The sequence below is a fragment of the Mus musculus genome, chromosome 9, assembly GCF_000001635.26.
Source record: "Mus musculus strain C57BL/6J chromosome 9, GRCm38.p6 C57BL/6J".
Lineage (NCBI taxonomy): Eukaryota > Metazoa > Chordata > Mammalia > Rodentia > Muridae > Mus > Mus musculus.
The window spans coordinates 37069465-37084880 of NC_000075.6; the positions used below are offsets into that span (position 1 = coordinate 37069465).

The window sequence follows — 15416 nt, forward strand, 5'->3', positions numbered from 1 at the left end:
CTTGATTTTTCTCCTGCAGGCCATAACATCTGGCTTCCAGCCTTAAGACTAAATGTACCTCTGGGTTCATCAGAACCTTGGAGCAGAAAACTCAAAGCCATGGATGAGCAAAGAACCTGGATGCCTCCCTCTTAGATAAACCAGGAGTAATGGTCTTGTTTATTCTTCCACTAGTTAAACAGGCATCATCAAACAGAACGTGCCAGGAGCCATGCCAAGTGGAGCAAGGGCTAGCAGCATCAGCCACCAGCCACGGCCCTCTGTGTGAAAGGGCGAGCATAAGCTACCTGGGATGCAGCTACCCTGGCCTGTGCCAGGAGTTTCAGACCAGGGGCTAGGAAGGGAATGTTGGACTTTTTCCAGAAGAAGCTAAAACTCTCTGGAAGAGATGACAACAGGACTAGGAAGATGAGTGAGCTTTGGCCATGTGGAAAAAGAAAGACTTCTGGTCAAGGTAAAGGGATACTATCATCTGGGGGGCCAATCATCTGTGCCAATCCTGCATCCATCTGGAGATCCCATATGCTGAGGCTGGGCAGGAGAGAGCAAATAAGAAGAAACAAAAGAAGCTAGGAAAGACTCTTTGAACCAACACTCTTGAAAACTAGAGATCCAGGCTGCTACTCTGACAGCCTCTCATCCAGCTCGCCAGCAGAGGCCTCAGGAGTTGCTCAACAAAACAAATATGTATCAGGTGCCAATGTAATGATGGGGGCGCATTTTTTTTTTTTTTTTGAGACAGGGTTTCTCTGTGCAGCCCTGGCTGTACTGGAACTCATTCTGTGGACCAGGCTGTCCTCGAACTCAGAAATCTGCCTGCCTCTGCCTCCCAAGTGCTGGGATTAAAGGCATGCACCACCACGCCCAGCCTAGGTGGGGGTGCTTTTTAATAAAATGTGAGTATTCTCATCTAATGGAGAGGAGCTAGGCACTGAAGTCCATTGTCATGACATTATAGAAGGATGCCCAGTGTAATCTGGGCCCTTGTCACAGATAACCTGAGTTTTCTCCAGTCAGTGGAAGGAATGGAGAAAATTGTAGGCAAAGAACAGTCTCAAAAAGACACAGAAGCCTAAAACCCCCTGGGATCTGGCAACTGCAAATAAAGTGTAGACTGTTGGCTCCTGGGAGGAGATAAGAGGAGGCTGTGGCCATTCTTAGGGTGACCCACTGGACCCAGAGCTGAGTACTACACACAGACAATGCTTAGTAAATGTGTTTTGATTGGAGACTGCCATTTCTTGAAGTAAGAGCTGGGATAAGCAATTCATTCTTATAAAGCCCCAGGCACTGCCACATGCTGAGGTGTATTTATTAAAGCCTTTGATGAGAAAGAGGAGAAAGAAGAGGAGGGGGTGGGGAGCTGAAGCAGGGTGGTCACCCTCACTTCCACATGCTCCCCGGTTTCCAGAACTGAGGCCCCAGGTCTAAGAAGGGAAGGTGGAAACTTCTTAAACCTCTAACTGGAGCCAAGCATACCTCTCAGAGGTTGTCATTACTCTTCAATGGGAAACCAAGGCTAAATAAGACAACGTTCTATCTGATGAGAAGGGAAAGCGAGGAGCAGGATTTTAGTCTGGAACTTGTTGCTCCTGGATTGAGCCCTCTCTCCCTGTGATGACAGGGCAACCTGAGGAAGGTATGGTTGTTATAAGTAAGTAACTAGCCTAGACTGGGGTACTCTCTTGGCTGTTCTACTAGCAGCAAAGGTCTGTAAATGAAACCTCAGATCTTTCCCTACAGGGGCCAGGATTGTCCTGTTAGCTGTTCCCTGAGCCCTGGAAGTCTGCATGTAAAGGTTGGCTAAGAAGGATTCTTATCTACAGGAACTCTAAGGAGTTCCTTGTCCAGCCTGAAATTACATTTTGCATCTCGGAAAGGCACACTCACCCTGATCCCTGCTCTCCCACACCAGACCTGGTACCGTGCCCTTCTTGGGACCTAGGAGCCCAGAGTTACAGTTTGGTCCCTTTCTTATGCATCCAGTCAAGAGACTGCCTCTTTTATCCTGTTTCCCCACTCTATGCTGAGAAATTCAGAGGCCTCTAAGATCTCTTAAGAGACCCTTAAGCCTTTCTCTCTCCCTTCTCTTCCCCAACACAGAGGGTTTCCTCTGGTAATCTGGCTACAAGCCAATGTTGCCCCTCACAGGTCCTTGGAAAGTCCTAAGTTAAGCCATCCTAAGGGCAGACAAGGCTTCAATACAACCAGGCTAGGTAGGTAGGTCAAGGAGTTAAGAGAAACAGCAAGTGTCTCAATTCAAAGCCAATTTCAACAGCTTCATTTGAGAAAGACATCCTGAGAACACTGGAAAACAGCTTTTGGAGTCATGGAAACTTTCAGGCATTAGTGTTTGCTCCACTTTCTAGCCTTGGTCCCATGGGCCTATGGCTGCCCTTACTGAGGCTGGTCTCAGGGTTGGAGACACTGAGCTTTTATAGTACAGGTAATCTTGCCACTCGTCCTAGACTAGAATGATAAGAGAACTCCTAAAGCACCTGATATATTTAATATCGATGGGAATTTCATGGTGTAAGGCTTGAGTTGAAGCTGCCCACGCCCAGTAGTCACCAAGGCTAGACAGTTTCATGATAGGAAACTCCACCTTCCAACAGGGACGGGCTCCCCAGGACAGACCCAGCTGGGTGGCCATTTATAGATTTCTTTTATTCATATGAATGTTTTCCCTGTGTGTGTACCACATGTATGCCCGGTGCCTGAGGTGGGTGCTGGGAACCAAATCTGGTCCTTTACAAGAATAAGTGCTCTGAGCCAACTCTCGGTCCCACTTTAGTTTCTTTCTTGCTTGCTTTCTTGCTCGCTCTCTCTTTTTCCTCCTCCTCCTCCTCCTCCTCCTCCTCCTCCTCCTTCTTAAAATTAGGTTCAAAATTAAAAGTGACAGCAGTGAGCCCTCCCTATTTCTGCAGACATTTGGCCTACGGTAGGGACCAGGGGCATTAATTAAACTCACCCCGTCTCCCCGAGGAGACCTGGCCATCATTACAGAAGACAGTATCTCCTGCACCAGAGAGTGGCTTGGCTGCTCTCAAGTCCCAGCCCGGAGAGGGATCTGCCTTGTGGGCCAACCTCAGAGGCACTAGGCCCTCCCCCTGACACCTCCCCCAGCCCAGCCTAATTCAGTCCTAAGTATTCCTAAGGTGCCTTCCAATTTCCTGCTGTAATAAATGGCACAGAATGCAAATGGAGGTGGATGTGGGACACAGATGTTTGCACTAATTTAATTGAGGGAACACCTTGGATTAAACACTTTGCAAAACACTCACAAATAGGTTCAGTGCATTTGGTAATGAAAAGCATCCCAGCCCCCTGGCACTTTGGAGAGGCTGCCTGGGGCTGGGAGTAGGAGGGTCTGGGGGAGAGGCCCAGAACACGGGGAAGACAGGAAGCCTTGAACCAAGGAGAAGAAGGCAAGGGAACCAGGTCTCTGGGAGAGCTACCAGCAGATCCTCCCCCAGCTGGGACCCACCCTGCTAAGAGAATCTAGAAGAGTCAGGGGTAAGGAGGTAGCATCTGCCTTCGTAGGTGGGCACCTGCTTACCTGTAGGGGTCAGCAGTAGACAGATGCTCCCCATCCACAGAACCCACCTACAAGGTGGAGGCTTCTACCCAGCTAGCTGAGTTGCATTCACCTGAATGGGATTGGACTTATTGTACACTGTGGCATGGGAGGCAGGCATTAACAGATGGTGAAAAGTGCTTAGGGAGGTAGACAAACCTTGGGAGCCAGAGAAGGGCCAGCAGTTTGGCATGAGTGGGTCTGAAGACCAGTGGAGAGCAAGGGAGATCATTCAATAACGTGCTTTGCCATACATGCATGAGGACCTGAATTCTTGAGGACCCAAGTCGGAATCCCAAGAACACACAAGAAAGCTGGTGGTTGCATGTGCACTGGAGAAATGAAGACAGGAGGATTCCCTAGAGCTTGATAAGCAGCCAGTGTAACCAATCCGTGAGCTCCAGCCTCAGTGAGAGCCCTTGTCCTAAGGAATAAAGTGGAGAAGCACTTGAGGAAGCTAATATCAACTTCTATCTTCTATGCATGTATGGATACATGTGTGTGTGTGCTCACATGACTCACAAACACACACAAAGACCAATGGGGGAAATAGGAAGACAGAACGTTGCTAGCAAAAGCAGCACTGGATAGAAGCCTCGGCAATGGCAGAGACTCTGAAAACAAATATAAAAATGGCCTTGAACTCCTTTAGGGGACAGGTGCACAGTGAAGATGGGCTGCTTTCCCCAGGCTCCTTGCGCCTTAGTTACAATCTGCTGCAGGGGAGACAGGAGAGGACTCTGGGCTGCTTCAGTTCAGAAAGGTTCCAGCAGTCAGGTAAATCTGCCATTCGTTTCTAATCCTTGCTCTGGGAGTCTCAGAGTTCAAACCAGGCTTGGATGATTTTATACTCCTGAAAACAGAATCCCTAATTTTCAAACACAATGATCAGTTCAAGTGTAATAACCATTCAAATAATAACCTCTTATACTTCTGCAGTGTGCTATAGTTTATAAAACACTTCTGCATGTCTCTTAGATTCCTTCACACAGCCTTCCAGGAAGACAGAATGGGGGAGTTTGATTATTCTTGCTCTCTGGGTGAGAGAATCAAATCACAAGAGCCCAGCTAAGAACACAACAGAAGCAGAATTCAAACCCAGCCTACCTGACACCTAAGTGCACACAGGTTCAAACCTTCACGGCACACTTGCCCAGTACCTAGAAGCACGACAGACTCAGACCTCAGCACAGTCAGCAAGATCAGCTAAATGCAAACCTAAATGAAGAAACAGCCTCCCAGAGATATCTCCGGAGTAAAAGACAACAAGCACCAAAACCCAGGAACTAAAAACAACACACACACACACACACACACTCGAATTCACATTCATTCACATTTATCACACATGAAGATCTGAGCCAGTTTTCCCAGGCTAACCCTACCTAACACAGAACGGACTTTTACTCCCAATAGCACAACTCCTGGTTGGGCAATAGTCCAAAACAGTCCAAAGCAGCAGGCAAGAATACACCTTGGGTCCTGTGCTCCCAGAAGCACCAGCACACATAGACAGAGCCCATAGGCATAGTGGGTGGCCTGACACATGTCTGAGCTCTAGTGTTCTCAGGAATAGCAGAGTTCACACTTCCAAGGCGGTGTGCAACCGGTTAGGTAGGGTGGCTGAGTGAGTGGGTGATGGGCAGCTGGAGTGAAGAGGTGAGGAGGAGAAAGCACAGGAGTCTTCACAGGTAGCTCACAGGTAGCTCCTGCTGGCGTCACCATGAGCCTGTCCCTTTATGAGGACAGAGGAGCTGCAGGTTGCTCAGCTGAAGTAATCCGCACATTACAGGGCTCATGTGAACATGTGTGAGATGGGGCATTGGCACCTCCAGCACAAGGGCCAGTGCTTAGAAGAGGACACAGAAGAAAGCACCATTTTGACCTGCGACATACAGGTGCTGAGGGATAGGGGACCGCCATCATCCCTTTCCTGCTGCTGGGGTTTACTCATCCATCACATCTCTCCTCTCAATCGACTCACCTTGCTGTTCCAGCCAGGCATGGCTGTAGAAGCTAGGGTTAAGGGAGCATGAGATTTAGTGCCTAATGTGAGTAATGTGTACGAGGGCCTGCAGTTACCTCCAGGGAAAGACAGGAGAGCAGACAGCAGAGGGGTGGAGGCAGGCAAGTCCCAGAGGAGGCAGCCACAGGAACTGCTACAGCAGGAGCAGGAGAAGCGTTGGATAAAGAAATTCTACACAGAGAAGCAGCAAGTGCCAAAGCAGCCAGGCAGAAGCACAGAGCACTGAGGGGACCTGCATGGGTCTGCTACCTGGGACCTTGTGGCAGGAATATGCCACCCCTGAGGTGGATGGTAGCGTGGTGGAGAGAAGGTGGGAGAAGAAGCTGGAAAAGCAGATCATGGTCACCCAGGCCAAAGCAGCTGGCTCTCAGGCAGTTATCTGTGAAAAGCCTAGAAGTGGTGCAGCACAGAAGTCACATGGTCACCAACAGTAGCCCTGCCTTATCCACAGGAAAGAGATCCCAAGACTCTCAGTAGCAATCTGAAGCCATGGAAGGTGCTAAATACTCTCATTCTCTCTCATATGTGTGTGTTCTACACATACATATATGGTAGCGTGTAATTCATAAATCAAGCAAGAGATTAACAATAGCTAAGCCGGACCGTGGTGGCGCACACCTTAAATCCCAGCACTTGGGAGGCAGAGGCAGGCAGATTTCTGAGTTCGAGGCCAGCCTGGACTACAGAGTGAGTTCCAGGACAGCCAGGTCTACACAGAGAAACCCTGTCTGGAAAACAACAACAACAACAACAAAACAAAACAAACAAACACACAAAAAAAACAAATAGCTAAATAAAAAAGAATAATGATTTTATTTCAGATTATTACCACATATTACAATAGAAAAATCATTCAAAACTTATGGGAAATTTCTGGGTAATAATTTTTGGCTAGTGGTCAACAGCAGAGAGCTGAAACTAGGAAACCCAAGGAACAGATACGGGAGGCTGCTCTATACACAGTACTAATTGTGCTCCAGCTATGGGGGCACAGTGCTGGCCTCCACTACATAGAGTCTCTCCTTGACCAGCTCTGATGATAAATGAGTCTGACAAGGAGGTCTCCTCTTCGATTCATATAATTAATTATCCCTTGAGAAGTGGCCAATTTAGGAGCGCGTTTTTCTTTTTGAAGAGACAGACTGGCTGACTAACTGAAGGCCACAGGAGAGGTTCCACAACCAGCCAAGTCCAGCACCTGCAGGGAAGAGCACTTGGAAGTCCTTGGAAACCTCCTTCTGAGGTTCAAAGTTCTCCCTGAGGATCTGGGAAGAAGTTGAGAGTGGCTGTTGTATTAGTGAAGATGTCAGATGAAGTGGAGAAGAGAAGAGCAGTTTTGCTGGGTGCCCGGATTTATGAGCTACTGCATTTCTGTGGGTAAGAGTAGGGCGGGAGTTTCCAAACCCTGTTCAAAGCTGCTCCCAGCAGGACAGGGTCTCCTTCCCTTCTCGTCTTTCCCTTCCCCTCCCCCAACTCTCTTTCCTAAACCCCTCTCCAAAAAGGTTTATGGAGAAGACTCCAAATAGCCCCCTCTCCTGCAGGCATAGTCACACCAACTGAAAGGAGATTTAATTAGCAAAATCTCGTTAGGCAAACGAAATTATCCGTAAGACAATACTCTTCTGGACAGGGGGTATGATTAAACAAAGCCATTAATTGAGAGAGTCGCTTTGGCAGCTCTCGAGTTGCGTTCATCTCCGGGCAGGCTCCACTCTGCCTCCGTGGACCAGAGGGGAACAGAGGCAGGCCTCCTCCCCTGCCTGCCTAGCCCATCTCCTCTCCACTTCATCTCTGCTCTTCCCAGGGCCCCTCCGGTTAGGGCTGCAGACCTCGGCATCTCATCAGCGGCCTCTCTGCTGCCAGATTCCCGCTAAAGTGCCTTGATTGCATAATGTCTATTTGCATAATGTAAATTGCAATCTCCTAGCTTGGGAGGCAGGAATCACAGAACAGCCATTATTTTTTACCACTCCACAAAAATTCTACATTTAGAAAGCAGATTTGCAGCTCAGAAAGCCATATAAATCTGAATCTGCCAAAACGCCATTAAATCACACCAATTAAGCTGGACCTAGGCAGAGCCCATCTCTGCTCTCTGTACATTCCAGTCCACAGAAGGCCATAAGACATGGGAGACCAAGACAGTAGGGCTGGAGGCAGATGTTGAAAGAACCAGGCAGGGAACTCTCTCTTACAAGCTTGATCAGCGCACTACCCATAACATCCCTCTACACACACACACACACACACACACACACACACACACACACACACATCTTGGCTGATATTTCTTTAGTAGTAGTAGTAGTATGTCTGAGATTTCTTTATTAGCAGCAGCAGTAGTAGTAGTATTAATATTATCAATATATTTTTTTTAATTTGGGGGAGAAGTTCTCTGTATGTTATCATCGCTGGCCTGGAACTAGCTATGTAGGACAGACTGGCCTCAGAAACACAAAGCTCTGCCTGCTCCTGCATCAGTGATTGAGACTAAAGTACTACTGTGCCCAGTTTGCTGCAGACTTGTGATTTCGGAGAACAAAAAAACGTAAGAAGGTGAAACTGCACCTTTAAGTAAAACCAAAGCGAGGCCTGAGCCAGGTTCTTCACAGAGGATTAAAATCAATTCCTATCAGCTCTGTGTTAACCTTTCCTTTTCTCCAGCTGAGGGGAAGAGAAAGAGGGAGTGCAAAAACCTGGCTCTGACTTGGCTGTTGTGGATGGAGTCTGAGTTCCCTGAAGAGCCCACTCTGAGAGTCCTTGGAGAGAGGGGTGAGTCCCAAGGTCTGGAAGTGCAGTACTCCCGTGGACAACCACCCAGCACTCTGACTTCTCCGAAGCAGTGTACCTGGATACTCTTTTGCCTCTTTATTGCTCATTCAATATTCATTTGTCAAAGGGCAAGATGCTAATGTGTATTATTAAAATATCAATAGTTTATGAGTGAACTTTATGGCAAGTACAGTTAAAGGCAGGATTCTTGACAATCTCTCCGAAGCAACAGAAAGGAATGATCTTTCTCCGTAGCTTCTTTCTTTCTAGTCTTTCTAATTTTTTTTTTAATTCACTGGATAAATGAATGGCAAAATCACCATTGAGCACCATGTGCCAGGAATGAGTATTCACAACTGGTTTGCCCCACAGTAGCCCTAGGAAGTGGATACAATGTGATACCTTTAGCTGCTCAAATTTAACAAGTTTCCTGACCTAAATTCCATGAGAGAATAAAAAAAAGAGGAAATTATCTCATACTTTTATGTCAAATCATCTTCATAAGTAGGCCCACTTTAACTCTGCCTAAGCAAGTCCCATAATCTGAGTGCTAAAGGCAACACTGGGGATGATGATATCAGACATTTTCTTGTTTGAGGAGAATAAACTGAGACTCTCTCTTTTGGAGAGGAGAGGGGAGGTTCTGAGACAGAGGTTCTGAGAGGGGAGGTTCTCTGAGTATCCCTGGCGATCTCAGAACTTGTTCTGTAGACCAGGTTGACCCTGAACTCTTTCTTTTAAATTAGATTTTATTAACATAATAATTATGCACAATCTATACATGCGTACAATATGCATTGACCAAATAATGAAGCAGTTCAAGTCTTGATGATAGTTGAATTTCAACTGTTCCATAGACTTCCTTCCTGTGGTACTTCCCTTGTCCTCTGGGTCTTCTTTCTTTGTACATACAGAGCTAATAACAGAATCCCATAACAGGGTGAAGTGAGAAAATGGATCCCAAGGGCTTAGCATAGTGCCCAGTAAACACTCAGCAAATGTTGCTTACTAATATTAAATTTGACTTCACGAGGAAGAAAGCCTTTTCAGCGAGTACCCCTCTTCTCTGCCTGGCCCCTGGTACCAGCCATTCCTAAGGGCCAGCCTTTGTCAGATGGACTAGCTCTGTTTCGACTCTTCGGTGACTTGGGATTCATTTTTTATCTCTTAAGTTACAGTTAAGAAGCAGAGCATCCAGATTCTCTTCAAAATTTAGCAGCACCTTTATCAGGCATGGGAAAGGAGAAGAGAGTAGTCCTCTTAAGAGTGAGGCTCGTCTTTAATCCTAGCACTTGGGAGGCAGAGGCAGGCGGATTTCTGAGTTCAAGGCCAGCCTGGTCTACAGAGTGAGGTTCAGGACAGCCAGCGCTATACAGAGAAACCCTGTCTTGAACCTCCCCCCAAAATAATAATAATGAAATAAAATAAAATAAAATAAAATAAAAAAGAGTGAGGCTCCCAGACCAGAATGAGTGATAGAGGAAAAAGAGACTAGCAGAGGTGTTGGAGAGACCAGGGAGAGGTTGATTTGCAGAATTCTTCAACCCCATCAAGTCCCTCGTATTCTCCTAAGCTCTGAGATTTACCTGGAACCTACCCCAACCTTGGCAGCCATGACAATGGAGATGTGGGAAGCCTTGGCATGAGTAGGGGTCCAGGCTTACAGAATCCTTGTTTATAGGTCTAGACTCTAAATCTAAGATTTCAAGCTATGGGTTATAAATTATATACTGGGTTTACTCTCCCTGGTATGGGCCATGGCATTACAGTTTCCCCCAGCACAGAGCCTGCTAATACTACCACGCCCTTCCTGGGAAGAGGCTGAGTTTGGCTGTGAAGGGTTTCCAAGGCTAAGGTTTCTTTCCAGGGTGTAATGCATGTTATGTTGGTAAATCATCATGTCTTGTTTAAGCACCCTAAGATGCTGACTTGGAAGCAAGGTTGCCCCTCAGCCCACTTCAAATCCAGGCATGCTTACGTCTTCTAAACATAAGTCCTAAGGCAGGCTGACCTTGAGCTTCTGTGACAGAAAGGAAAAAACCAACAAACCAACAACCAGTAAGTAGTAGCTAAGGGTGTTAAAAACAGAAGAGCCCGAAGATAAACCATTTCCAACCAAGGTTACTACTGCTTATCCCATAATGCAAAATATGCCTCCGGTGGGAACAGGAGGCCAGAAATTCAGCTTCAAGAAGTTAACCTATAGACGGAAACTGCAACTGGGGACTGCCTCAACTTCCCAGGCTGGTTTCTTCTGGATGACTGTAAGTGTAACTGATTTGATGATGCCATTTTCCTGCTGTTATTTGTTCTTTTATTTAAAGTCTCACTCGAGAGGACTCTGCTCTGTACAGGGCTCTCTCCGCTGTGAGCTCCAGCTGGCTGCCTCAATGAGACTTGTCCAGTTTCTACCAGATCTTTATAAGCCCTAACTTGATATCACCTTTTGTTTGTGCTCTCAGTTGGGATATTCCGATTACCTCTACCACCTGATTTGATGATATTTTTGCCGTCTGCTGCTTCTATGGCTACTCACTGTTTATTCTTTTATCTTTTGTTAGTTATCTACTTAATAAACTCATTCATTCAAAACTGAAAGTACAGCAATCATAGATCATTCTCAGACTGTACAGAACACATCGTTCCCCCAGGAAGGGTCAATTTCAATTGTTCTGAGGAAACAGATAAGGTCAATTGTACCAGGCCAGTGGCGGCTCCAGTAGGTTGCGGGCTTCAAAGATGAGAACAACAGCATACAATGGCTTCCATATCTATAGGTTATATCGCAGATTCAGTTAATCACAGATAGGAAATATTTGATAAGTAAAGTATCTGTAAGGAAGAAGGAAGTACAAACATTGTTTTGTTTCCTGCTATTTCATAAGCAACATAGTATTGGCAACTATTCACACAGCGTTTACATTGTGTTCAGTCTTGTAAATAATCTAAAGATGATTTCAAGTATGTGGGAGGATGTGCATAGGCTATTTGTATGTATTATGCCTGCCAGTATCTGCATCTTCAGATTTGGGGCTCTGCAAGGGGTCCAGAACCATTCCCTGTAAATACAAAGGGATGCCTAAAGACATTTAAACTCACACCCCACCAGCACCACCACCCTGCCACCACACTTGGCTCTTCTTTTAGGGGGTTGTTGATACTGTTGAGAGGCACTGAGGATTGTAGACCTTTGTACCTGCTCTGATGGACAGAATGAAGTTTGTTGGTGCTACTTGACTTTATGGAGCAAGTCATGAAAGGCAATAAAGCTTCCCCATGACTTTTGCTCTCCCTCAGGCTGCTTCCCCTTAGAATTTGGCAGCCATATCGTAAGGAAGCCCAGACCACATGGAAATGCCATGAAGTTCTGACCGACAGTTCTCAGTCAAGAGCTAGAATCAAGGCTCAGAATTTTGAGTGAATAAACCTAGGGTGATTTCACCGTTCAGCTCTGAGTTGCCTTAACTGAAATCCCATACCCGATTGACAGAGACAGGCTGCCTTCACCATAAATTCCTGACTCACGAAATATATGGGCAGAATAAGCACTCATCTTCTGTGTGTTGGAGGTCAGTTTGTTACACAGCCCAATAAGACACCACTAGAATTAAACACTACTGTGTATTGTTTCCACAAAACTCAGCATCAATCATTGGATTCCCCTGAATTCCCTCTGAAGCTTCAGACTTTCTGTCTCTTTCCTGTTGATCTTGTCCCTGTCACTCTGGGCCTCTCATCTTCTGCCTCCCTCTTCAAAGAGCACAATCCTCACACCTGAGGTGGCTTTGGCAACTACTACCTGAAAAACCTTTGACACCTGCCCAACTGAGAGCCCTGGGTCTGCCCTTGGGTTCTCACTGGAGGTCCAATAGTGTCCCTATGAGGGAGTTTTCCTTGAGCTTGGGTGGCCCCGTGCTCAGAATGCCAGATTTCCTTACACAATGGTGAGGGAAGATATAGACCAATTTCTCTCCCACTCTCAGCTCTCATCCAAGTTCACGCTCAGCTTGTTCCTTAAATATGTCTTGACTTATGAGGTCCCAGTAACCTCCGCTATGAGAAGACATTGATTCTCGCAGAAGTCATTATCCAGTTGCTCTGACCCACACTCGCGCCCACACCCTTATCCTCCGTTCTAGGCTTTCCTGGAACAGGATGGACAAAAGCACCCTTCCCCATACCTTCAGCCTGGGGATTCTACCACTCTAGCACCAGGCTTGAGAGGAGGTGTCCTGGGAGCCGAGACCCGTCAATCACTCACTCAGGCAACCAGCACTGAATTGCAGGCCATTAGGCAGAGGACCGGCGCCCTGCTCACTCACCGGGCAGCCATCGGCAGGATGTTAGCCGATCACAAGGCGGCCATTCTTATGATTTATTCAAACACTCATTACAGTCAATCTATTTTTACACAGAGGTGAAGATGTGCACTGATAACGGTTAATCATTTATAATTCCATGAACTGGTTGAAAGCCAATGTACTATCAAAGTCGCAGCAGTAGTTCCTCAGGCCTCAGCCCCTGAAGCAAAAAAGAGAAGTCTTTATGCTGGCCCTGGGTAACCCGGTCACATGCTTGCTAACACTTATCAACTAGGTAGAAGGTGAGTCCCAGACCTGCTCCGCTGGACCTCATGCCCTGCTGGAGGAAGCACGAGCCAGAGATGCGGGCAGAGAGGCGGTTCCGCAGAATACCAGAAGAGAGAGGTCACATCGAGCTGGAGTTACCAAGAAGTACTGTGCAGAGAAGCCAGAACTTTGGCCAGGTCCTACAGGTGGGCAAACTGATGCCAGGTATTTGCGGGGGGGTGGGGGTGGGGGGGAGACGGGACGACGGACGGACGGGGACCAACACTGAACCCATCAGCCTCAAATGAGGTGGAACCATTACAGCCCTGAAGGAAGGAATCAGCATTATTTCCTTTGCCTTCCTTCGCACATCCACAGAAATAACCAAATACAAAAGAAAGCACGGGCTATGAACATGGCCCAGATCGGGCCCGATGTCATCCACTCTTTCTTTCCCTGCACCCCTGCTCAAACCACCGACTCAAGTGGCCAAGGATCAGGTTGGCCTTACAAACCAAGCACTCCCTTCCCTGGCACTCACGACACATGTAACATATCAAATTCACCTTTATGTCCAACCAGTACAGTCTAATTAAGTAGCGTGTCATATTACAGAGCTTTGTCATCGTCACATTCAGACATAATCTAATTACAGTACCACCGTATTTTACATTCTCACTAGTTCACTGTGCAGTGTGACTCTTCTGCGATGGCTAGCACTTAGAGATCAGGCTTGGGGCTGGTCCTGAACCCATAACCTTATGGGGTCAGCATGGAAATGCCAAACAAAGTTACTTACAGTTCAGGGCTTCTTTTCTAGTGAGCAGCATGGAAAACCAGAACCCCTTAAAGTCTTCTTCTAGGTTCACCTGCCAAAAAAAGGAAACATCTTTATAGACTGAGTAAAATTCTGCGGTTGAGAAGCAGGGTGGACATGGGGTAGAGCCAGGGATGAACCTGCTTAACAGCAAAGCTGGGGCCAGCAGGGGGAAAGCTTCCTAGAGAAGATTTCAGGTAGACAGTGAGTACTGTCTTCTACAAGTGAGTCAGGGCAGACAGGACCACGCTCCCCTCCACCACACCTCATTTCTTCTGATTCTTCAGCCCCTTCCCTACAAAAATGCCAAGAGGAAAAAAAACAAACAAACTTCTTGGTGATTGAGTGCCCCAACCTGCCCAAAGGAATAGCTACTGACTAGAACTTTCCACCGGGTGAAAGGCCCTGTACAGAGGAACAGAGCTGAGTGCCCTATGAAAGTATGGGCAGGGAAGTCTGCACAACACAAGCAAACAAAACCGACTCCATTGTTCGTGGTAAGAAGATAAAAGTCTTGCGACAGGAAGAACTTTTTTTTTTAATTTTTAAAAGTTTTGAGATTATAATATAATCATATCATTTCCCCTTTCCTATACAGGAGGAACTTAAGGTGAAAAGTCCAGAGGGGGTTGAAAGAAAACTGTGCATGAAAAAGAACAATAAAGACAATTTAGAAAAATAAAAGGCATGTTTTTCTTTTCTTTTTTGGGGTAAGACTTTAAAAACAATAGAGGCATACATTTATCAGGTGTCTACTCCATGATCTAGATGCATTGAATACCCAGGAATAGGTCCTGTGTTTAAAATGTTGCCACCACCTTACTTAAAAATAATTTTATCTTTCAGGGTCACCACAACACAAGGATTTTTATATTTTACTGTTTTATTAAATCTATACTTTATTCAAATGTTAAAATAACTTATTATTCATAATTTTATAATTTATAATAATTTATTAAATATTTATATTCTACTATTTTATGTTAAAATGTCACAGGACTAGAGAGGTTGAGAACCACTGATCTAGAGTGTATTTGATGAGACAATGTGCTCTCTCCCTGCCCTTTGGGTCTGTCCACCTGAGACACCAACAACTTAGAGGATATCTCTGTCTTTTCATTTGCACATGATATTAAGTCAAGAAGGGAAGCTGCTGTGCTCGAGGATCAGAATCCAGATTGCTATAAAGCACTGAACAAGATAATGATAATAATAATAAAGATGGCCTAAACTAGAATGTTCATTTTTCCATCACCAGCTTTTATTTCTTGCACACCAACATCATGACAACCACAAATTAAATAATTTTGAAAGTCACAAGGAAATTTGTCCACAATCTCATTACTTGAGACTATCAAATTATACTTTATGTCCACATTCAAATCCATTTTCTTGAAGTAACTGTAGAAAATGATTTGACAAGTAAATATACACAAAACCTAACTCGTATACTAAAAAAAAAATCAATTGCAGAACCAGAATGGATTGAACTAGCTTGAAAAACAACAACAGAAAAACCGTGGGTCATCTGAGTTCAGTGCAATCTCGGGATAAGTTCTGGGTGCTGCCAAACTTGTTAAATGTGATCTTAATAGCCATACAGTGTCTTGGCTGAGGCACTGATGATGTCCCTGGACTTACCAGGTCATATTAGTT

The 15416-nt window shown here is 45.9% G+C and overlaps 1 protein-coding gene and 1 long non-coding RNA gene across 10 annotated transcripts in view; one reads left to right on the forward strand and one right to left on the reverse strand.

The window, feature by feature from the left end:
- Positions 1-14410, forward strand: part of Gm34538 — a 46562-nt gene extending 32152 nt beyond the window's left edge. For all 4 annotated transcript variants that reach the window (XR_003948122.1, XR_003948121.1, XR_003948120.1 and 1 more), the window contains 2 exons: positions 20-13149; positions 14359-14410. This is a non-coding gene — a long non-coding RNA (predicted gene, 34538). The remainder of the gene's footprint in view (positions 1-19; positions 13150-14358) is intronic.
- Pknox2 (Pbx/knotted 1 homeobox 2) overlaps positions 1-15416 on the reverse strand; it is a 256364-nt gene that overhangs the window by 178486 nt on the left and 62462 nt on the right. For all 6 annotated transcript variants that reach the window (NM_148950.3, NM_001029838.2, XM_030244164.1 and 3 more), the window contains exon 2: positions 13743-13812. The gene's annotated coding sequence lies outside the window, so the exon portion shown is untranslated. The remainder of the gene's footprint in view (positions 1-13742; positions 13813-15416) is intronic.